Source organism: Oncorhynchus tshawytscha, linkage group LG20 (genome assembly GCF_018296145.1).
Source record: "Oncorhynchus tshawytscha isolate Ot180627B linkage group LG20, Otsh_v2.0, whole genome shotgun sequence".
Classification (NCBI taxonomy): Eukaryota; Metazoa; Chordata; class Actinopteri; order Salmoniformes; family Salmonidae; genus Oncorhynchus; species Oncorhynchus tshawytscha.
This window is the reverse complement of record NC_056448.1, coordinates 3,863,916-3,887,614: the sequence shown is the minus strand read 5'-3', so window position 1 is coordinate 3,887,614 and position 23,699 is coordinate 3,863,916. Positions and strand designations below refer to the sequence as shown.

Below are 23,699 nucleotides of genomic sequence, written 5' to 3'. Positions count from 1 at the left end.
GCTGACTCCCATCACAACTGGGCTGCACGACTAGGCTATGTGACTGTAATGTAGTTTAACCAATACAAATCTTCACTTTACTGAGCAGTAGGAAATGATTTACCCAAATAATGTTCAAAACCGGGCTCATTTACGGTCTAATTTTCAAAGAAGAAAAAAAAAACCTGTCAGTTTCTCTTCCCAGCTCCCCAGTGAACTGAACCACCATTTTGATTCCTCGGAGTCAAGGAGCTAGCAACACTTACAGGAAGAGAACAGAGGGAAACAGAGCAGAGAAAGAGAAGGGAGGTGACAATGTGTGTAACAGGAAGACAAGTGCAACACAAGGTTTTGGCAGAGGATCAAGAACCGTACAGGAGGCTATTTTTGGATCCTTCCCCTTCCCAACAATGGAGTACTAAGAGGAACAGACATGGGAGCAGTTCACACAATGGCAATGGCTCGATGCTTTACAGTATGTCAATAACACACACTTCAAGAGTGATTACTCACGCAACCAGGACGAACAAATACCATGATTTGGGCCATTTTTACATCATTTAATCCATAGAATATTATTTTGGAGGAAGGATTGTTGACATATACTTGACATTTGTATCAAAGTATAAGAAATAAGAAATCATCAATAAAAGTTAGCATATTTATTACATTGAGGCCATTACCCTGGCCTACTTAAAGACTACATTATGTTTCATCTGTAGGTGCTACAAAGCAAAAATGGGTCTTATATGAAGCTTTACTGCTTGCTCTGTTGATTTCAATCAAATAAAAAAATACATTCATGAATGAATATTGGCAAAAATACACACTAATATTGAAAATACACCATTTTTAATTTGGCTACTTTTTCAATATATTGTTGAACATAATATACTCTAGGGGCATATCAAAGATCCATAGTGGGATCTCAGCTGGTTTTAAAATTATGGCAATTTTTCCCAGAGATATTGGTATATATTAGGCAACGTAACCAATCACAGCCCTCCCTACTTTACTTGCATCATTGCACATCCTGAAAATCACCAGCAGAGGTCGACCATTTTGAATCCATTTTCACATTCACTCTGTTGGTAATTCTTACAAATTGGATGATGAATCTAAAAGTAGCAGAGATCCCACTCTGGAACTTTGATATGCCCATATAGTAAATGGTGGTCCTATAAAATCGGCACTGCGGAGAACGCAAACGGAATCCAGACATTAAAACAGAGGTCAACAATGTTTTTTTTACGTATTGAACTTATTAGAACATTCATTCATTTGCCGAAGATTATCATGAGACATGAACAAAATCAGTGATTAGTATTTTCCTTTAACTTCTCTATCGAGGCAACAGCACATGAACGCTAGAACTTTGTGTAGCCGTTAGCGATGAAGCTAATGTAATGACAACTGCCTTCTGGGAAAAGGGATTCCCCCCCAAAAAAACTGCCTGTGACTGCCCTTTCAGAATGATATCATGATATTATTCACATCAATCCAGTGGCCATTTGTTTTGAAAACTGCAATCACATGAGCGCTACAGAAACATTAATAGCCAATGGTCAATTGCTGGTGCACACTTGAATTAAAGGCTACCTACACCAAAAAAAAATGACAAGACCTCAAACGTGGTTTCCTGATGTGGTTGAAGCTCTGTGGACTTACAACATTCAACAACAAACAAATCTATTTAGAAAAATTGGGATTTTGAGAGTGAAAGACCTAAAAAAATACAACTGGAAAAAGCAGAAACCTGGAAAAACATAAGAGAAAAATGTATTTGAGAAAAAAACTGAATCAGGCAACAACAAAAAAAAATGTTTATAAAACAGATATAAATGTTCAACAATATATTTAAACATTAGCCAAATAAAAAATATATACAGTATCAGTCAAAAGTTTGGACACACCTACTCATTCAATGGTTTATCTTTATTTTTTACTATTTTCTACATTATAGAATACTAGTGAAGACATCAAAACTTTGAAATAACACACATGGAATCATGTAGTAACCAAAAAAGTGTTAAACAAAACAAAATATATTTGAGACTTGAGATTCTTCTAAGTAGTCACCCTTTGCCTTGATGACAGCTTTGCACACTCTTGGCATTCTCTCAACCAGCTTCATGAGGTAGTCACCTGGAATGCATTTCAATTAACACGTGTGCCTTGTTAAAAGTTAATTTGTGGAATTTCTTTCCTTCTTAATGCGTTTGAGCCAATCAGTTGTGTTGTGACAAGGTAGCAGTGGTATACAGAAGATAGCCCTATTCCATAAAAGACCAAGTCCATATTATGGCAAGAACAGCTCAAATAAGCAAAGAGAAACGACAGTCCATAATTACATTAAGACACAAAGGTCAGTCAATGCGGGAAAATAAGAACTTTAAAAATGTCTTCAAGTGCAGTCACAAAATCCATCAAGCGCAATGATGAAACTGGCTCTCATGAGGACGGTCAAAGGAAAGGTAGACAGAGTTACCTCTGCTGCAGAGGCTAAGTTCATCAGAGTTACCAGCCTTAAAAATTGCAGCCCAAATTAAACACTTCAGAGTTCAAGTAACAGACACATTTCAACATCAACTGTTCATAGGAGACTGCGTGAATCAGGCCTTCAAGATAAAATTGCTGTAAATAAACGAAGAAACACAAGCAATGAACATTACACTGGTGGAAATCTGTCCTTTGTTCTGATGAGTTCCAACTGCCGTGTCTTTGTGAGATCCAGAGTAGGTGAACGGATGATCTCCGCATGTGTGGTTCCCACCGTGAGGCATGGAGGAGGAGGTGTGATGGTGCTTTACTGGGAACACTGTCTGATTTATTTAGAATTCAAGGCCCTCTTAGCCAGCATGGCTACACAGCATTCTGCAGCGATATGCCATCTCATCTGGTTTGCGCTTAGTGGGACTGTCATTTGTTTTTAAACAGGACAATGACCCAACGCACCGACAGCCTGTGTAAGGGCTATTTGACCAAGAAGGAGAGTGATGAGTGCTGCATCAGGATACCTGGCCTCCACAATCACCTGACCTCAACCTAAATGAGACGGTTTGCAATGCAAAGCAGCCAACAAGTGCTCAGGAACTCCTTCAAGACTGTTGGAAAAGATTCCAGGTGAAGCTGGTTGAGAGAATGCCAAGAGTGTGCAAAGCTATCATCAAGGCAAAGGGTGGCTACTTAGAGGAATCTCAAACATATATTTTTGGGGGGTTACTACATGATTCCATGTGTGTTATTTCATAGTTTTGATGTCTTCAGTATACATTTTTATATTTTAAATAGTTATGTTAAAAACATTATTCTTTTAAATATATTCTAGAACAAGCACTAAAGCTTCAAATGACCATTTTTTTGTAGCACCTACAAATAAATAAAAAATGTGTCTTAGAGAGTCTTAAAGGGAGGCCTGGATGAGGCCAAAATGTCATATAAACGCCAACTTTGATGAATTATTTCTCAATTACGATTTTAGATACAAATGTCAAATATATGTCAACAAATCATTCCTCTAAATGACCATTCTATAGATCAAATGTCATGAAAATCCCCAAAATCATAAAATTTTTCCCCCCGGGTTTTGTGGGGCATCTCAAATCAATTCCAATTCAATTTAAAGGGCTTTATTGAAATGGGAAACATATGTTTACATTGCCAAAGCAAGTGAAATAGATAATAAACAACAGTGGAACACCACTGCTTCCACCTCATTTTGTGAGCACATAGCCTTTGGCAGTCTTTCTCAATAGCATGGCTATGCTCACTGAGTCTGTACATAGTGAAAGATTACAGTTTGGGTCAGTCACAGTGGTCAGGTATTCTGCCGCTGTGTACTCTCTGTTTAGGGTCAGTCACAGTGGTCAGGTATTCTGCCGCTGTGTACTCTCTGTTTAGGGTCAGTCACAGTGGTCAGGTATTCTGCCACTGTGTACTCTCTGTTTAGGGCCAAATAGCATTCTAGTTTGCTCTGTTTTTTTGTAAATTCTTTCCAACGTGTCAAGTAATTAGCTTTTGTTTTCTCATGATTTGGTTGGGTCCAATTGTGTTGCTGTCCTGGGGCTCTGTGGAGTCTGTTTGTGTACAGAGCCCCAGGACCAGCTTGCTTAGGGGGCTCTTCTCCAGGTTCATCTCTCTGTAGGTGATGGCTTTGTTATTTATGGAAGGTTTGGGAATCGCTTCCTTTTAGGTGGTTGTAGAATTTAACAGCTCCTTTCTGGATTTTGATCATTAGCAGGTATCGGCCTAATTATTCTCTGCATGCATTATTTGGTGTTTTAGGTTGTACAAGGAGGATATGTTTCCAGAATTCTGCATGCAGTCTCAATTTGGTGTTTGTCCCATTTTGTGAATTCTTGGTTGGTGAGCGAACCCCAAACCTCACAACCAAGAAGGGCAATGGGTTCTATAACTGATTTAAGTACATTTCAGGCCATTCACCCTGCAAACTGCAGACTCACACATTCAAAATCAACACAAAATGTGAACATTGGGTTAAAGAAAATGGACCTATTTAGTCTCAGACATTTCAATTCACTTCTCAATTTCCATGGGCTTCTGGGCTATGTGAAACAGAAAAGCAGTGGTGATGCCATCCTCCATGGTGTCATTTCTCAGCTTTTGTCGCAGAAACAGCTGAGTAGAGTGAGACAGGTTTTGTGTCTGTGAAGGATGACACTGATCAAAGAGCTGTTTTACCGATAAGAGAAATGCAGTAGTCGTGTGGGTCTAATTACTATCTGACCTGGGGGTGGGTGGTTGGATATGGCGGCTAGGGAACTGTGTTGCCTGCCATATACTGCTGTTAGTTAAACTGCTGTTATGCGGACTCTAACTAAAAACCTTGGTCTAAATTCCAGGGAGGGACATGATTCAACTCATTGGATTCAGCGGGTGACTACTAATAAAATGCATGTAGGGCATTTTAAAATACATTTACATTTTTGCCTACTTCCGTTTATTTTTTTTCTCCGTTTTGTTTTTCCACGTTTCAGACTTTTCTTCTGGTTTTTAGGCTCTCTCAAAATCACACTTTTTTTTATGTTATAGAAAAATACAACAAAATTGGAGGGTCTTAAATTCCCAATAATGCTTAAACCACATCAGGAGACCAATGTTAGAAATACCCTTTAAGTTTTAGGGAAAGCCTTTCCATCTGCCATAATGTATACACTGGATTCTTGACAGCTTACTCTACAACATATACTGCTAGACATATCATTCTTAGATGATCTTGTGGAAACTCTCCCAGTGTACATACTGTTTGTACAGATTACATGTGATTAATGCAACAGTACTATTTGGATTGTTAATCAGATCCAATGTTCTTGATTTCATGTATTTTTGATTCCCCCCCCCCCTTATATTTGAAATAGTTTGACATTTTAATGCATTGTTAGGAGCTAGTATCATAATCATTTTGCTGCACCTGCTATAAGGAAAATACTTATGCATTTTGTTACTGTCTTATCATACTCTTGGGCAAATAATACATTTCCTACTAAGGTCAATACATTTAGTTGATTCCCTACTGAGTTCAATACATTTAGTTGATTCCCTACTAAGTTCAATACATTTAGTTGATTCCCTACTAAGTTCAATACATTTAGTTGATTCCCTACTAAGTTCAATACATTTAGTTGATTCCCTACTAAGTTCAATACATTTAGTTGATTCCCTACTAAGTTCAATACATTTAGTTGATTCCCTACTAAGTTCAATACATTTAGTTGATTTCCTACTAAGTTCAATACATTTTTGAGTATTGTTGAATTCTGATTTAATGTCTGGATTCCTTGATTCCGTCCATATCGCGGATTCTATAGGGCTCTACATGAGAGCAGAGCAGGGTGAAAAGAATGTGGACTGGCTGCGCCACTATGTAATGAAAGTAAAAAATAGATTTCCTTTTTTTCTGTTATCAGCAGCCAAGTTTCCATCCAAATGGCAACAGATTTTCACAAAAAGATGGATATTTTCCCACAGTGGTGTGTTTCCACCAAACGGACTTATTGGGGAAAGAAACCAGTGCGTGATGACGTAGTGCCCACAAAAAGTACTTTTTCACTTAAGTTTTCATGGACTGAATAAAAATGTAAAGTTCAATGTGTTTCCATGGCATTTTCAACTCGATAGTTAGGTCACAAAAATTGTTGCGTTAAATAGCAAATGTGCCTACTCTGATTTTAGCAGGTGTGCTCTAGCCAATAACAGCTCAAAGATAGAGTGTGGGATTATTAAAGGATTTACTTGCCAAATGGCAGTCAAGCATCGACCATCAAGTCACCAGAATAAGATCCTCAATATTTTTGGGAAATGAGCATCAAGTTCCTCACTGAGCACTTTCAACAACCTGTGAAATTCATCGTAACTTATTTCATCTGGAGTCTAATAAACTGCATGGTTTCCCGACCTGTAGGGTGAGGACCACACAACATATCGTGCAATTCCAGGTTTACACTGGATCTTTCCCTTTCAACACGACTTGATGCGGATCTAGATACAGTGCCTTCAGAAATAATTTACACCCCTTGACTTTTTCCACATTTTGTTGTGTTACAAAGTCGGATTAAAATGGATTTAATCGTCTTTTTGTTTGTCAACAATCTACACAAAATACTCTGTCAAAAAATAAATGAAAACTAAAACAAATATATCTTGATTAGATAAGTATTCAAACTCAATACGTTAGAATTGCCTTAGGCTGCATTACAGCTGTGAGTCTTTCTGGGTAAGTCTCTAAGAGTTGTCTACACCTGGATTGTGCAACATTTGCCCATTATTCTTTTCAAAATCTGTCAAATTGGTTGTTGATCATTGCTAGACAACCATTTTCAGGTCTTGCATAGATTTTCAAGCAGATTTAAGTTAAAACTGTAACTCCGCCACTCAGGAACACAGTCATCTTGGTAAGCAACTCCAGTGTAGATTTGACCATGATTTAAGTTATTGACCTGCTGAAAGGTGAATGTCTCCCCGTGTCTGGTGGAAAGCAGACTGAAACCAGGTTTTCCTCTACGATTATACCTGTGCTTAGCTCCAATCCATTTATTTTTTTATCCTGAAAATCTCCCTAGTCCTTAATGACCACAAGCATACCCATAACATGATGCAGCCACTACTATGCTTGAAAATATGGAGTGGTACTCAGTAATGTGCTGTATTGAATTTGCCCCAAACATAACACATTGTATTCAGGACAAAAAGTGGATTGCTTTGCCACAATTTTTGCAGTATTACTTTAGTGGCTTGTTGCAAACAGGGTCCATGTTTTGGAATATTTGTATTCTATACAGGCTTCCTTCTTTTCACTCTGTCAATAAGGTTAGTATTGTGGAATAACTACAATGTTGTTGATCCATCCTCAATTGTCTCCTACTCACAGCCATTCAACTCTGTAACTGTTTTAAAGTCACCATTGGCCTCATGATGAATTCTCTGAGCAGTTTCCTTCTCCAGCTACTGAGTTAGGAAGGACGCCTGTATCTTCGTAGTGACTGGTTGTATTGATACACCATCCAAAGTGTAATTAATAACTTCACCATGCTCAAAGGGATATTCGATGTCCCCCCTCCTCTTAGCGAGGCATTGGAAATTCTCCCTGGTCTTTGTGGTGGAATCTGTGTTTGAAATTCCCTGCTTGACTGAGGGACTTGAATGGACCACATACAATGTGCAATAATTGAGTTTAACAGATAATTGTATGTGATGAGGTAGTCATTAAAAATAATGTTAAACACTATTATAGCACACAGAGTGAGTCCATGCAACTGATTGTGACTTGTTAAGCACATTTTACTCCTGAACTTATTTCAGCCATAACAAAGGGGTTAATATACTTATTGACTCAAGACATTCAGCTTTTCATTTTGTATTCATTTGTAAACATTATTCCACTTTGACATAATGGGGGGTCTCAATTTGATCCATTATAAAGTCAGGCTGTAACACAACAAAATGTGGAAAAAGTCAAGGGGTGTGAATACTTCCTGAAGGCACTGGGCTCCAATACGATACCGGAAAGATACATTTTAGTTTGAAACTATTGCGATTCAGTTGGATTGAGAAATCTACCGGATCCATATGCATTGGGTGCATATAACCCATTAGGGCCACCCCCCCCAATGGGCTCGGAATGACAGAAATAAGACTTCGATTATGGTAATGCGTCTTAGCAGACCATGAAACTCATGCAATGAAGCAGCCAATAAAACGTTGTTTTGAAACATTTGCTAAAAATGCAATTAGAGGGGAAAACACCATTCTAAACAGCGCACCTGATAACGGTTCCATATGTTAGAAACACAGAAATAGGGGGAATCTAAAGATCCAAAAACTAGGATGGGGTTGGTAATATGACTAGGATTGTGCCTTTGGCTTCTGGACAACGAAATGAATTTGATATGAAAACCAATAGAACAGGCGAGAAATGGGTCCAATAGGGAAGTAAATGGAAAATACAATTTGATATGAAAACCAATAGAACAGGCGAGAAATGGGTCCAATAGGGAAGTAAATGGAAAATACAATCTGATATGAAAACCAATAGAACAGGCGAGAAATGGGTCCAATAGGGAAGTAAATGGAAAATACAATTTGATATGAAAACCAATAGAACAGGAGAGAAATGGGTCCAATAGGGAAGTAAATGGAAAATACAATCTGATATGAAAACCAATAGAACGGGAGAGAAATGGGTCCAATAGGGAAGTAAATGGAAAATATATTTACATAAATTGTCCTAATTTCTCCTGTCGATACAGAACAAAATGGAATCGCTCAAAACACTTCACCAGAAAGCAGACAAACCACAGAGGAATCGAGGATCATTATCTTCTTCAATTTGGGCAGCGCGGGTGGCAATGGGCCTAGTTGATTATTGTGTTGCGGCTGTCAACGAAAGCATCTCAATTACGTTGAGTATAGTTTAAAGTGTTGAGACAAGAAGAAGGGGAGGGGTGTGTGGTGAAGATATAGGAGAGCCTCTCTACAGAACGTCTCAACTGTCTCCCGCAAAATGCTTGCACATGCATGGTCTCATTGTGTGAATAATTGTTGGCCATTTTTATTTTTGTTCCCCATTACATATGTCGTCAGGTTTTCATCAAGGACTCTGTACTTTGCTACAACGTCTGCTGTGTGGCTCGAGCAGTCAACAAGTCGAGCAGCCATTTGACAGAGTAAGAACATTTCAGAGACAACTCGAAGGCGAAATCCATTAAAGCCAAGATAATGGAATTCATTGCCCATCACAATCAACCGTTCTCTGTCGTGAGTGATGCTGGCTTTTGCCGACTGGTCGGGCACCGGTACACACTACCAAGTGCGCTATTTTTCAGATGTTGCCCTACCGGAGTTACACGGTAATAGCGTCACTGCTATTAGCTTCACGGCTGACATTTGGACCAGCGATATCATGCAGAGTCTGACAGCATAGTGGGTCTTCGAGCATTTCGTACTGAGGAAAGTTGTTTTGCATGCTCATGAATGTGCTGGTTGTCATACCGCCATTTCAATGGCATTTGAGAACATGTTTGAAACATGAACACACTAGCAAGCTCAATTCAAACAACTGACTCAAGAAAAAAGCTCATCAACTGTGCCTGCAGCAGACGTGATACCCTCTGTCATGGAATTGAAACGCCTGCTCAACAAAACTGCCGACACAGGCTGTGAACAAGCTATTAGGTGGAATTCTCTCTTTACTGTGTCGCCACCATGCTCGATGCTAGGTACAAGGACCGCTACTTCAATGCAGACAAGAAACAGGGTTTATGTGAGATGTTCCATACAAGGCTGGACAAGATGGAAACAGACACAGTGACAGTGGGCACCGAGGAAGAGAGGCCACAGATAGACAGAGGTGGACAAGATGGAAACAGACACAGTGACAGTGGGCACCGAGGAAGAGAGGCCACGGATAGACAGAGGTGGACAAGATGGAAACAGACACAGTGACAGTGGGCACCGAGGAAGAGAGGCCACAGATAGACAGAGGTGGACAAGATGGAAACAGACACAGTGACAGTGGGCACCAAGGAAGAGAGGCCACAGATAGACAGAGGTGGACAAGATGGAAACAGACACAGTGACATTGTGCTCCGAGGAAGAGAGGCCACGGACAGACAGAGCTGGACAAGATGGAAACAGACACAGTGAAGCACCGAGGAAGAGAGGCCACAGATAGACAGAGGTGGACAAGATGGAAACGGACACAGTGACAGTGAAGCACCGAGGAAGAGAGGCCACGGACAGACAGAGCTGAAACTTCACTGCTTGACATGTATGATAAAATCCTGGTAGAGAATGAAATGACTGAACAAATGAACAATGAAACAGCACAGCAAGTAAGTGAAAGAAATAGGTTGTGATGATGTTTTACTGGTAATGGGGACATACGTAAATGCCAACAAAATAACTGTTTGGTCAGTGTGGTGTGTGTGTGTAACCTTAATTTATGTAGGCAAGTCAGTTAAGAACAAATTCTTGTTTACAATGACAGCCTACCCCGGCAATACCCGGATGACGCTGGGCCAGTTGTGCACCGGACTATGGAACTCCCAAACTATGGGACTCCCAGACTCATAGCCTGGATTCGAACCAGGGACTGTAGTGACGCCTCTTGCACTCAGATGCAGTGCCTTAGACCGCTGTGTCCATGTGTGAGTTAACGATTTAACTGTACTCAAATGCTTAAAAGGCCGCTAAAAACTTTTATACTGGTTATCGGTATCGTTTGTATGTCAAGGAAAATATTGGATATCAGTATCGGACCAAAATGTAATATCGGTGCATCACTATTTACTACACTCAAATCAAATCAAATTGTATTTGTCACATGCACCGAATACAACAGGTGTTGTTCACCTTACGGTGAAATGCTTATTTACAAGCCCTTATTAATCAACAATGCAGTTAAGAAAAATACCTAAAGAAAATAAAAGTAACAAATAATTAAAGAGCAGAAAAATAACAATAGCGAGGCTATATACAGGGCGTACCGGTACATAGACAATGTGCGGTGGCACTGGTTAGTCGAAGTAAGAGGTAATATGTACATATGTCAGTAGAGTTATTAAAGTGAATTTGCATAGATAATAAACAGAGAGTAGCAGCAGTGTAAAGGGGGGGGGGCAATGCAAATAGTCTGGGTAGCCATTTGATTAGATGTTCAGGAGTCTTATGGCTTGGGCGCCCCGGTACTGCTTGCCGTGCGGTAGCAGAGAGAACAGCCTATGACTAGGGTGGCTGGAGTCTTTGACCATTTTTAGGGCCTTCCTCTGACACTGCCTGGTATAGAGGTCCTGGATGGCAGGAAGCTTGGCCCCAGTGATGTACTGGGCGGTGCACACTACCCTCTGTAGTGCCTTGCGGTCGGAGGCCGAGCAGTTGCCAAACCAGGCAGTGATGCGCTCGATGGTGCAGCTGAAGAACCTTTTGAGGACCCATTGCCAAGTCTTTTCATTCTCCTGAGGGGATTAGGTTTTGTCGTGCCCACTAACAACTGTCTTGGTGTGCTTGGACCATGTTAGTTTGTTGGTGATGTGGACACCAAGGAACTGGAAACTCTCAACCTACAGCCCCGCCGATGAGAATGGGGGCGTGCTCGGTCCTCCATTTCCTGTAGTCCACAATTATCTCCTTTGTATTGATCATGTTGAGGGAGAGGTTGTTGTCCTGGCACCACACGGCCAGGTCTCTGACGACCTCCCTATAGGCTGTCTCGTCGATGTCGGTGATCAGGCCTACCACTATTGTGTCATCAGCAAACTTAATGATGGTGTTGGAGTTGTGCCTGGCCATGCAGTCATGAGTGAACAGGGAGTATAGGAGAGGACTGAGCACGCACCCCTGATGGGCCCCTGTGTTGAGGATCAGCGTCGCGGATGTGTTGTTACCTACCCAGGAAGTCCGAAAGGAAGTCCAGGATCCAGTTGCAGAGGGATGTGTTTAGTTCCAGGGTCTTTAGCTTATTGATGAGCTTTGAGGGCACCATGGTGTTGAACGCTGAGCTGTAGTCAATGAATAGCATTCTCACATAGGTGTTCCTTTTGTCCAGGTGAGAAAGGACAATGTGGAGTGCAATAGAGATTGCATCATCTGTGGATCTGTTGGGGCGGCATGCAGATTAGAGTGGGTCTAGGGTTTCTGGGATAATGGTACTGATGTGAACCATGACCAGCCTTTCAAAGCACTTCATGGCTACAGGCGTGAGTGCTACGGGTTGATAGTGATTTAGGCAGTTTACCTTAGTGTTCTTGGCCACAGGGACTATGGTGCTCTGCTTGAAACATGTTGGCATTAGAGACTCAGACAGGTTGAAAAGGTCAGTGAAGACACTTGCTAGTTGGTCAGCACATGCTCGGAGTACACGTCCTGGTAATCAGTCTGGCCCTGCGGATTTGTGAAAGTTGACCTGTTTAAAGGTCTTGCTCACATCGGCTACGGAGAGCGTGATCACGGTCTTCTGGAACAGCTGGTGCTCTCATGCATGTTTCAGTGTTACTCGCCTTGAAGAAAGCATAGAAGCAATTTAGCTCGTCTGGTAGGCTTGTGTTACTGGGAAGCTTGCAGCTGTGCTTCCTTTGTAGTCCATCTGTAATAGTTTGCAAGCCCTGCCACATCCGACGAGCATTGAGCCGGTGTAGTACGATTCGATCTTAGTCCTGTATTGACACTTTGCCTTTTTAATGGTTCGTCGGAAGGCATAGCGGGATTTCCCATCACGCTCCTTGAAAGAGGAAACTCTACCCTTTAGCTCAGTGTGGACGTTGCCTGTAATTCATGGCTTCTGGTTGGGGTATGTACATACCGATGCACTTATTGATGAAGCCAGTGACTGATGTGGTGTTCTCCTCAATGCCATCGGAAGAATCACAGAACATGTTCCAGTCTGTGATAGCAAAACAGTCCTGTAGCTTAGCATCTGCTTCATCTGACCACTATTTTATTGACCGAGTCACTGGTGCTTCCTGCTTTAGTTTTTGCTTGTAAGCAGGAATCAGCTGCTGTTTACAAATATACATTGCCTTACCAGAGGCTGCTGTTCTATCCTGCCGATACAGTGTATAACCCGCCAGCTGTATGTTATTCATGTCGTCGTTCAGCCACGACTCTGTGAAACATAAGATATTAGTTTCTGGTGGGATATACGTGATTGTAGTTCGTCCCCTTTATTATTCAGTGATTGTACGTTGGCCAATAGTACCGATGGCAAAGGCAGATTAGCCACTAACCTCAAATGCTGTGTATTATATACCATTTTGTAGCTCTGAGTGTTTACTTTTATCTAATGTAAAAAAATAATAATAATAATAATTCAATCATATTTTGCTACATAAGACCGATTTGAGCCAGTCGGTCACATATTCTCCCTGTAATTTTCATTAATTGTCATGTTAAACACTGTATTTAAAGCTTGGTCTCAAATGGGTCTTCCAAATGGACAATGACCCCAAGCATACTTCCAAAGTTGTGGCAAAATGGTTTAAGGACAACAAAGTCAAGGTATTGGAGTAGCCAACACAAAGCCCTGACCTGATTCATATAGAAAATGTGGGCAGAACTAAAATAGCGTGTGCGAGCAAGGAGGCTTACAAACCTGACTCGGTTACACCAGCTCTGTCAGGAGGAATGGGCCAAAATTCCTCCAACTTACTATGGGAAGCTTGTGGAAGGTTCCCCAAACATTAAACCAATGCAAACCAAATGCTAATTGAGTGTATGTAAACTTCTGACCCACTGGGAATGTGATGAAATAAAAGCTGAAATAAATCAATCATTCTCTCTACTATTATTCTGACATTTCACATTCTTAAAATAAAATGGTGATCCTAACTGACCTAAGACAGGGAATTTTTACTAGGATTAAATGTCAGGAATTGTGAGAAACTGAGTTTAAATGTATTTGGCTAAGGTGTATGTACACTTCTGACTTCAACTGTAGCTGTTGCCACCCTAGGGAAATAAAGCAAATGTAGAACTTTGATCATTCAAAAACATAGATCAATTTGAAAAATACATATATCGCCCAGCTCTCCTATAGACCGATAAGCATGGCGATCAAATGTAGTTAAATCAACTGGTAGTTACATCAATAAATAAAAGGCATTATTTTGCAATAGGATTTTTTTCTCCCAGGCATTTGGGGGGGGCAATGTTCACTGTTTTTTTGTTCCTCCACTTTGACTCTGAAATCTTGCCATTTTTGCAGATTACGTTTTTGAGATAACAATAAATATTCATATTTGTAGGCATATCATTGGAAGATTGACCATAAGAGGCTACATTTACCAGGTGCCCGCTTGGTGTCCTCCGTCGAAATGATTGCGTAATCTCCAGCTGCGTGCATTTTTCCATTTGCTTCAGAGGAGAAACCCAACTGCCACGAATGATTTATCATCGAATAGATATGTGAAAAACACCTTGAGGATTGATTCTAAACAACGTTTGCCATGTTTCTGTCGATATTATGGAGTTAATTTGGAAAAAAGTTTGGCGTTGTAATGACTGAATTTTCTGTTTTGTCATTCAGGTGCAGGTGGTGCACAGCCCTACCTGTTTTGAGACCCACATTTCTTTTTTTACATGTTATTTTGGCATTAATACGTGTCACATATCACTTTGCAAACAACGTAAAAAATTGTTTATTATTTTTTAACATTGCATTAATAAACTCACATCTCCCTCACCAGCTGTCAGAGCAGCTCACAGATCACTGCACCTGTACATAGCCCATCTGTAAATAGCCCATCCAACTAACTCCTCACCATATTGTTATTCATTTTATTTATTTTTCTCCTTTGCACCCTAGTACCACTACTTGCACACTCGTCTTCTGCACATCTATCACCCCAGTGTTTAATTTGCCATACTGTAATAATTTCGCCACTATGGCCTATTTATTGCCTCACCCCCCCCCCTACCTCATTTGCACATACTGTATATATACTTTCTCTATTGTATTATTGACTGTATGTTTGTTTATTCCATGTGTAACTGTGTTGTTGTTTGTGTCGCACTGCTTTGCTTTATCTTGGCCAGGTCGCAGTTGTAAATGAGAACTTGTTCTCAACTGGCCTACCTGGTTGAATAAAGGCGAAATATATATATATATATATTTTATTTTATTTTTATTTTTTTTCAATAAAACCGCATACAAACTTTGTCTCTTTTTTACTTTCTTGACTAAGGCAGCTCCAAAATGAAAGAAAGGTCAGATAGCGATTTTGTTTTGTTTTTCCAATGTTGTAAATATGATTCTTTTGATTGGTTCATGATTTTGTTTATTGGAATTCTTTCTTTTGAAGCAATGCTGGTGTCAGCATGGTTGGTTAGGTCCAACACCAGCTGACTGAGAGGGTTCGTTTCTGGGCTCAGCTTGGTTGGTGAGGTCCAACACCAGCTGACTGAGAGGGCTCGTTTCTGGGCTCAGCTTGGTTGGTTAGGTCCAACGCCAGCTGACTGAGAGGGCTCGTTTCTGGGCTCAGCTCTTGGGTTTGAAGTGCTTTAAATTGCAGACTTGAATTTGGATAGGAATTTGATGTAGCCAAAAATGTCATGATCTTTTCTGTATTTTCATTACCGCTGGAAAGCGGCCCAATTCTGCCCTACATGCATTAGTTGGTGTATTCCTCTGGACTTGTAGAATTTTCCCACAGAATTCTGCATGTAGGGTGTCCCACATTTTAAAGTCCTGTTTATTGAGTGGCTCCCAAACCTCACTTCCGTAAAGAGCTATTGGTAGGATTACACTGTCAAATATTTTGGTCCAAATTCTAATTTCATTTTTTATTGCATACAATGCTCTGCGAGCTTTTTCTTTGAGTGCATTCACTGCCATATTAAAGTTCCCCGATGCAGATATGGTCAGACCGAGGTAGGTGTCATATTCACTGCCATATTAAAGTTCCCCGATGCAGATATGGTCAGACCAAGGTAGGTGTCATATTCACTGCCATATTAACCTGTTGCGACGAGCAATCCCGTATCCGGGATCCTATTTATAGCCTCAAGCTCATTACCATAACGCAACGTTAACTATTCATGAAAATCGCAAATGAAATGAAATAAATATTAGCTCTCAAGCTTAGCCTTTTGTTAACACTGTCATCTCAGATTTTCAAAATATGCTTTTGAACCATAGCTAAACAAGCATTTGTGTAAGAGTATTGATAGCCTAGCATAGCATTAAGCCTAGCATTCAGCATGCAACATTTTCACAAAAACAAGAAAAGCATTCAAATAAAATCATTTACCTTTGAAGAACTTCAGATGTTTTCAATGAGGAGACTCTCAGTTATATAGCAAATGTTCAGTTTTTCCAAAAAGATTATTTGTGTAGGACAAATCGCTCCGTTTTGTTCATCACGTTTGGGTAAGAAAAAAAACGAAAATTAAGTAATTACAACGCAAACCTTTTCCAAATTAACTCTATAATATCGACAGAAACATGTCAAACGTTGTTTAGAATCAATCCTCAGGGTGTTTTTCACATATCTATCGACGATAAGTCATTCGTGGCAGTTTGGTTTCTCTTCTGAAGAAAATGGACCGTGCATGGACCTGGAGATTACGCAATAATTTTGACGGAGGACACCGGGCAGACACCTGGTAAATGTAGTCTCTTATGGTCAATCTTCCAATGATATGCCTACAAATACGTCACAATGCTGCAGACACCTTGGGGAAACGACAGAAAGTGCAGGCTCATTCCTGGCGCATTCACAGCCATATAAGGAGACATTGGAACACAGGGCATTCAAAATCTGGACCATTTCCTGTATGAAATTTCATCTTGGTTTCGCCTGTAGCATTAGTTCTGGAACACTCACAGATAATATCTTTGCCGTTTTGGAAACGTCAGACTTTTTTCTTTCCAAAGCTGTCAATTACATGCATAGTCGAGCATCTTTTCGTGACAAAATATCTTGTTTAAAACGGGAACGTTTTTTATCCAAAAATTAAAAGAGTGCCCCCTATCTCGAAGAAGTTAAAGTTCCCCGATGCAGATACGGTCAGACCAAGGTAGGTGTCATATTCACTGCCATATTAAAGTTCCCCGATGCAGATACGGTCAGACCAAGGTAGGTGTCATATTCACTGCCATATTAAAGTTCCCCGATGCAGATACGGTCAGACCAAGGTAGGTGTCATATTCACTGCCATATTAAAGTTCCCCGATGCAGATACGGTCAGACCAAGGTAGGAGTCATATTCACTGCCATATTAAAGTTCCCCGATGCAGATATGGTCAGACCAAGGTAGGTGTCATATTTAGTGTGTTCAATTATGGTGTTGTTCAGGGTGAATTTATATTTGTGTTTCTGACATCTGCTTTTTTTAAATTATTATTTACTGCCAGGGTCCAATTATGGCACTATTGCTCTAGAATAGTAATGTTCTGTTGAAGACCTTCTTTGGTTGGTGATAGAAGTACCGAATCATCAGCATATAGCAGGTATTTTACCTCTGTGTCAAATAGTGTGAGTCCTGGGGCTGGAGAATGGTCCAACATGTCTGCTAATTCATTGACATAAATGTTGAAAAGATTTGGACTCAAACTGCAGCCTTGTCTCACACCTCGACGTTGTGAAAATAATTATTTTCTTTGGATTTTGATTTGTATTGCACACTTATTTTTAGTGTACATACATTTTATTAAGTCATACACCTGACCACCAAACCAACTTTGTAGAGAAGCCATTCGTGCCAAATAGCATCAAATGCTTTTTTTAAAGTCAATAAAGCAAGCAAAGATTTAGCCCTCTTTCTTTTGGTGGACGTGTTTATTAATTAGTGTGTGTAAGGTGTGTATATATGGTCTCTCTCTCTCTCTGTGGCTCTCTCTCGCCCTCTCTGTGGCTCTCTCCATCTCTCTGGTGCACTCGCTCTCTCTCTCAGGAGCTCCTTCTCTCTAGAGCATACTGGATCTCGCTCTCTCCTGCGCTCACTCTCTCTCTGGAGCACGCTCTCTCTCTGGAGCACTCTGGAGCTCGCTCTCTCCTGCTCTCTGGAGCTTGCTCTCTCTCTCTCTCTCTCTGGAGGACGCTCTCTCTCTCTCTCTCTCTGGAGCACTCTGGAGCTCGCTCTCTCCTGCTCTCTGGAGCTTGCTCTCTCTCTCTCTCTCTCTCTGGAGGACGCTCTCTCTCTCTCTCTGGAGCACTCTGGAGCTCTCTCCCTGTCTGGCTCTCTGGAGCCCTCTTCCTATCTGGAGCTCTCTCTCAGGAGCTCGCTCTCTCTCTGGAGCACACTGGATCTCGCTCTCTCCTGCTCTCTGGAGCACGCTCTCTCTCTGGAGCATACTGGATCTCGCTCTCTCCTGCTCACACTCTCTCTCTGGAGCTCGCTCTCTCCTGCTCTCTGGAGCGCTCACTCTCTCTGGAGCTCGCTCTCTCTCTCTCTCTGGAGGACGTTCTCTCTCTCTGGAGGACGTTCTCTCTCTCTGGAGCATACTGGATCTCGCTCTCTCCTGCTCACACTCTCTGGAGCACGCTCTCTCCTGCTCACACTCTCTGGAGCACGCTCTCTCTCTGGAGCACTCTGGAGCTCGCTCTCTCCTGCTCTCTGGAGCGCTCACTCTCTCTGGAGCTCGCTCTCTCTCTCTGGAGGACGTTCTCTCTCTCTGGAGGACTCTGGAGCTCTCTCCCTATCTGGCACTCTGGAGCTCTCCGATCTGGAGCTCTAGAGCCCCCCCTATCTGGAGCTCTGTTCCTATCTGGAGCTCTAGAGCTCCCCCTATCTGGAGCTCTAGAGCTCTTCCTATCTGGAGCTCGCTCTCTCTCCCTACCTAGCTCTCTCCCTAGCACTAGAGTGCTCTCCCTATCTGGAGCTCTAGATCTCCTCCTATCTGGAGCTCTGTACCTATCTGGAGCTTGCGCGCTCTCTCTCTCTCTCTCTCTCTCTCTCTCTCTCTCTCTCTCTATCGTTAGCCCCCTCTCTCTCTCTCTCTCTCTCTCTCGTTAACCCCCTCTCTCTCTCTCTCTCGTTAGCCCCCTCTCTCTCTCTCTCTCTCGTTAGCCCCCTCTCTCTCTCTCTCTCTCTCGTTAGCCCCCTCTCTCTCTCTCTCTCGTTAGCCCCCTCTCTCTCGTTAGCCCCCTCTCTCTCTCTCTCTCGTTAGTCCCCTCTCTCCCTCTCTCTCGTTAGCCCCCTCTCTCTCTCTCGTTAGCCCCCTCTCTCTCGTTAGCCCCCTCTCTCTCTCTCTCTCTCTCTCTCGTTAGCCCCCTCTCTCTCTCTCTCTCGTTAGCCCCCTCTATCGTTAGCCCCCCCTCTCTCTCTCTCGTTAGCCCCCCTCTCTCTCTCTCCCGTTAGCCCCCCCCTCTCTCGTTAGCCCCCCCCTCTCTCGTTAGCCCCCCTCTCTCTCTCTCTGGTTAGCCCCCCTCTCTCGTTAGCCCCCCTCTCTCTCTCGTTAGCCCCCCTCTCTCTCTCTCTCTCGTTAGCCCCCCTCTCTCTCTCGTTAGCCCCCCCCCCTCTCTCGTTAGCCCCCTCTCTCTCTCTCGTTAGCCCCCTCTCTCTCTCTCGTTAGCCCCCTCTCTCTCTCGTTAGCCCCCTCTCTCTCTCTCGTTAGCCCCCTCTCTCTCTCTCGTTAGCCCCCTCTCTCTCTCTCTCTCTCTCTCTCTCGTTAGCCCCCCTCTCTCTCGCTCTCGTTAGCCCCCCTCTCTCTCTCTCGTTAGCCCCCTCTCGCTCTCTCTCGTTAGCCCCCTCTCTCTCTCGCTCTCGTTAGCCCCTCTCTCTCTCTCGTTAGCCCCCTCTCTCTCTCTCTCTCTCTCTCGTTAGCCCCCTCTCTCTCTCTCGTTAGCCCCCCTCTCGCTCTCTCTCGTTAGCCCCCCTCTCGCTCTCTCTCGTTAGCCCAACCTCTCTCTCTCTCGTTAGCCCAACCTCTCTCTCTCTCTCGTTAGCCCCCTCTCTCTCTCTGTCTCTCGTTAGCCCCTCTCTCTCTCGTTAGCCCTCCCTCTCTCTCTCTCTCTCGTTGCCCCCCCTCTCTCTCGTTAGCCCCCTCTCTCGTTGCCCCCCCCTCTCTCTCTCACGTTAGCCCCCCCCTCTCTCTCACGTTAGCCCCCTCTCTCTCTCACGTTAGCCCCCTCTCTCTCTCTCGTTAGCCCCCTTCTCTCTCTCTGGTTAGCCCCCCTCTCTCTCTCTCGTTAGCCCCCTCTCTCTCTCTCTCTCGTTAGCCCCCCCCTCTCTCTCTCTCTCTCTCGTTAGCCCCCTCTCTCGTTAGCCCCCCTCTCTCTCTCTCGTTAGCCCCCCTCTCCCTCTCTCTCTCGTTAGCCCCCTCTCCCTCTCTCTCTCGTTAGCCCCCCTCTCTCTCTCTCGTTAGCCCCCCTCTCTCTCTCTCGTTAGCCCCCTCTCTCTCTCCCGTTAGCCCCCCTCTCTCCCCTCTCCCCCCTCTCTCTCTCTCTCGTTAGCCCCCCTTCTCTCTCTCTCTCGTTAGCCCCCTTCTCTCTCTCTCTCGTTAGCCCCCTTCTCTCTCTCTCTCTCGTTAGCCCCCTCTCTCTCTCTCGTTAGCCCCCTCTCTCTCTCTCGTTAGCCCCCTCTCTCTCTCTCGTTAGCCCCCTCTCTCTCTCTCGTTAGCCCCCTCTCTCTCTCTCGTTAGCCCCCTCTCTCTCTCTCGTTAGCCCCCTCTCTCTCTCATTAGCCCCTCTCTCTCTCTCTCTCTCTATATATATATATATATATATATATATATATATATCTCTCTCTCTCTCTCTCTCTCTCTCTCTCTCTCTCTCTCTCTCTCTCTCTCTCTCTCGTTAGCCCCCTCTCTCGCTCTCGTTAGCCCTCCCTCTCTCTCTCTCTCTCGTTAGCCCCCTCTCTCTCGTTAGCCCCCTCTCTCGTTGCCCCCTCTCTCTCTCACGTTAGCCCCCTCTCTCTCTCACGTTAGCCCCCTCTCTCTCTCACGTTAGCCCCCTCTCTCTCTCTCGTTAGCCCCCTTCTCTCTCTCTCTGGTTAGCCCCCCTCTCTCTCTCTCGTTAGCCCCCTCTCTCTCTCTCGTTAGCCCCCTCTCTCTCTCTCTCTCGTTAGCCCCCCTCTCTCTCTCTCTCGTTAGCCCCCTCTCTCGTTAGCCCCCTCTCTCTCTCTCTCTCGTTAGCCCCCCTCTCTCGTTAGCCCCCTCTCTCGTTAGCCCCCTCTCTCTCTCTCGTTAGCCCCCTCTCCCTCTCTCTCTCGTTAGCCCCCTCTCCCTCTCTCTCTCGTTAGCCCCCTCTCTCTCGTTAGCCCCCCTCTCTCTCTCTCGTTAGCCCCCTCTCTCTCTCCCGTTAGCCCCCCTCTCTCTCCCTCTCTCTCTCGTTAGCCCCCTCTCTCTCTCTCTCGTTAGCCCCCTTCTCTCTCTCTCTCGTTAGCCCCCTTCTCTCTCTCTCTCTCGTTAGCCCCCCTCTCTCTCTCTCGTTAGCCCCCTCTCTCTCTCTCGTTAGCCCCCTCTCTCTCTCTCGTTAGCCCCCTCTCTCTCTCTCTCGTTAGCCCCCTCTATCTCTCTCGTTAGCCCCCTATCTATATATATATATATATATATATATATATATATATATATATATATATATATATATATATATATATATATATCTATCTATCTATCTCTCTCTCTATATCTCTATATCTCGTTAGCCCCCTCTCTCGCTCTCGTTAGCCCCCTCTCTCTCTCTCTCGTTAGCCCCCTCTCTCTCTCTCTCTCTCGTTAGCCCCCTCTCTCTCTCTCTCTCTCTCTCTCTCTCGTTAGCCCCCTCTCTCTCTCTCTCGTTAGCCCCCTTTCTCTCTCTCTCTCTCTCTCTCTCTCGTTAGCCCCCTCTCTCTCGTTAGCCCCCCTCTCTCTCGTTAGCCCCCTCTCTCTCGTTAGCCCCCTCTCTCTCGTAGCCCCCCTCTCTCTCTCTCACGTTAGCCCCCTCTCTCTCTCACGTTAGCCCCCCTCTCTCTCTCTCGTTAGCCCCCCTCTCCCTCTCTGGTTAGCCCCCTCTCTCTCTCTCGTTAGCCCCCCTCTCTCTCTCTCTCTCTCTCGTTAGCCCCCCTCTCTCTCTCTCTCTCTCTCGTTAGCCCCCTCTCTCTCTCTCTCGTTAGCCCCCTCTCTCTCTCTCTCTCTCTCGTTAGCCCCCTCTCTCTCTCTCGTTAGCCCCCCTCTCTCTCTCTCGTTAGCCCCCTCTCTCTCTCTCGTTAGCCCCCCTCTCTCTCTCTCGTTAGCCCCCCTCTCTCTCTCTCGTTAGCCCCCTCTCTCTCTCGTTAGCCCCCTCTCTCTCTCTCGTTAGCCCCCTCGCTCTCTCGTTAGCCCCCTCTCTCTCTCTCGTTAGCCCCCTCTCTCTCTCTCGTTGGCCCCCTCTCTCTCTCTCTCGTTAGCCCCCCTCTCTCTCTCTCTCTCTCGTTAGCCCCCCTCTCTCTCTCTCTCTCTCGTTAGCCCCCTTCTCTCTCTCTCTCGTTAGCCCCCTTCTCTCTCTCTCTCGTTAGCCCCCTTCTCTCTCTCTCGTTAGCCCCCTTCTCTCTCTCTCTCGTTAGCCCCCCTTCTCTCTCTCTCTCGTTAGCCCCCTTCTCTCTCTCTCTCTCGTTAGCCCCCTTCTCTCTCTCTCTCGTTAGCCCCCTTCTCTCTCTCTCTCGTTAGTGTTCCTTCTCTCTCTCTCTCGTTAGCCCCCTTCTCTCTCTCTCTCGTTAGCCCCCTTCTCTCTCTCTCTCTCGTTAGCCCCCTCTCTCTCTCTCGTTAGCCCCCTCTCTCTCTCGTTAGCCCCCTCTCTCTCTCTCGTTAGCCCCCCTCTCTCTCTCGTTAGCCCCCTCTCTCTCTCTCTCGTTAGCCCCCCTCTCCCTCTCTCGTTAGCCCCCTCTCTCTCTCTCTCTCGTTAGCCCCCTCCCTCTCTCTCTCATTAGCCCCCTCCCTCTCTCTCTCTCATTAGCCCCCCCCCCTCTCTCTCTCTCTCGTTAGCCCCCCCCTCTCTCTCTCTCTCTCGTTAGCCCCCCTCTCTCTCTCGTTAGCCCCCTCCCTCTCTCTCTCGTTAGCCCCCCTCTCTCTCTCTCTCTCTCTCTCTCTCGTTAGCCCCCTCTCTCTCTCTCTCTCTCGTTAGCCCCCCTCCCTCTCTCTCTCATTAGCCCCCTCCCTCTCTCTCTCTCATTAGCCCCCTCCCTCTCTCTCTCTCTCTCTCGTTAGCCCCCCCCCCTCTCTCTCTCTCTCGTTAGCCCCCCTCTCTCTCTCTCGTTAGCCCCCTCCCTCTCTCTCTCGTTAGCCCCTCTCTCTCTCTCTCTCTCTCTCGTTAGCCCCCTCTCTCTCTCTCTCTCTCTCTCTCTCGTTAGCCCCCTCTCTCTCTCTCTCTCTCTCGTTAGCCCCCCTCTCTCTCTCTCTCTCTCTCTCGTTAGCCCCCTCTCTCTCTCTCTCGTTAGCCCCCTCTCTCTCTCTCGTTAGCCCCCCTCTCTCTCTCTCGTTAGCCCCCTCTCTCTCTCTCGTTAGCCCCCTTCCTCTCGTTAGCCCCCCTCCCTCTCTCTCTCTCTCGTTAGCCCCCTCCCTCTCTCTCTCTCGTTAGCCCCCTCGCTCTCTCTCTCTCGTTAGCCCCCTCCCTCTCTCTCGCTCGTTAGCCCCCTCCCTCTCTCTCTCTCGTTAGCCCCCCTCTCTCTCTCTCTCTCTCGTTAGCCCCCTCTCTCTCGTTAGCCCCCTCTCTCTCTCTCTCTCGTTAGCCCCCTCTCTCTCGTTAGCCCCCTCTCTCTCTCACTCTCGTTAGCCCCCTCTCTCTCTCTCTCGTTAGCCCCCTCTCTCTCTC

General features: G+C 44.6%; 1 protein-coding gene across 4 annotated transcripts in view; it reads right to left on the bottom strand.

The window, feature by feature from the left end:
* The window catches only part of LOC112239765 (rab GTPase-activating protein 1), a 142,149-nt gene that overhangs the window by 109,418 nt on the left and 9,032 nt on the right, over positions 1-23,699 (bottom strand). The window contains exon 1 of one of the 4 annotated variants that reach the window (XM_024408181.2): positions 104-204. The exons of the other annotated variants lie outside the window; for them this stretch is intronic. The gene's annotated coding sequence lies outside the window, so the exon portion shown is untranslated. Of the gene's footprint in view, positions 1-103; positions 205-23,699 lie in introns of those variants that run through there. 4 annotated transcript variants of the gene reach the window in all.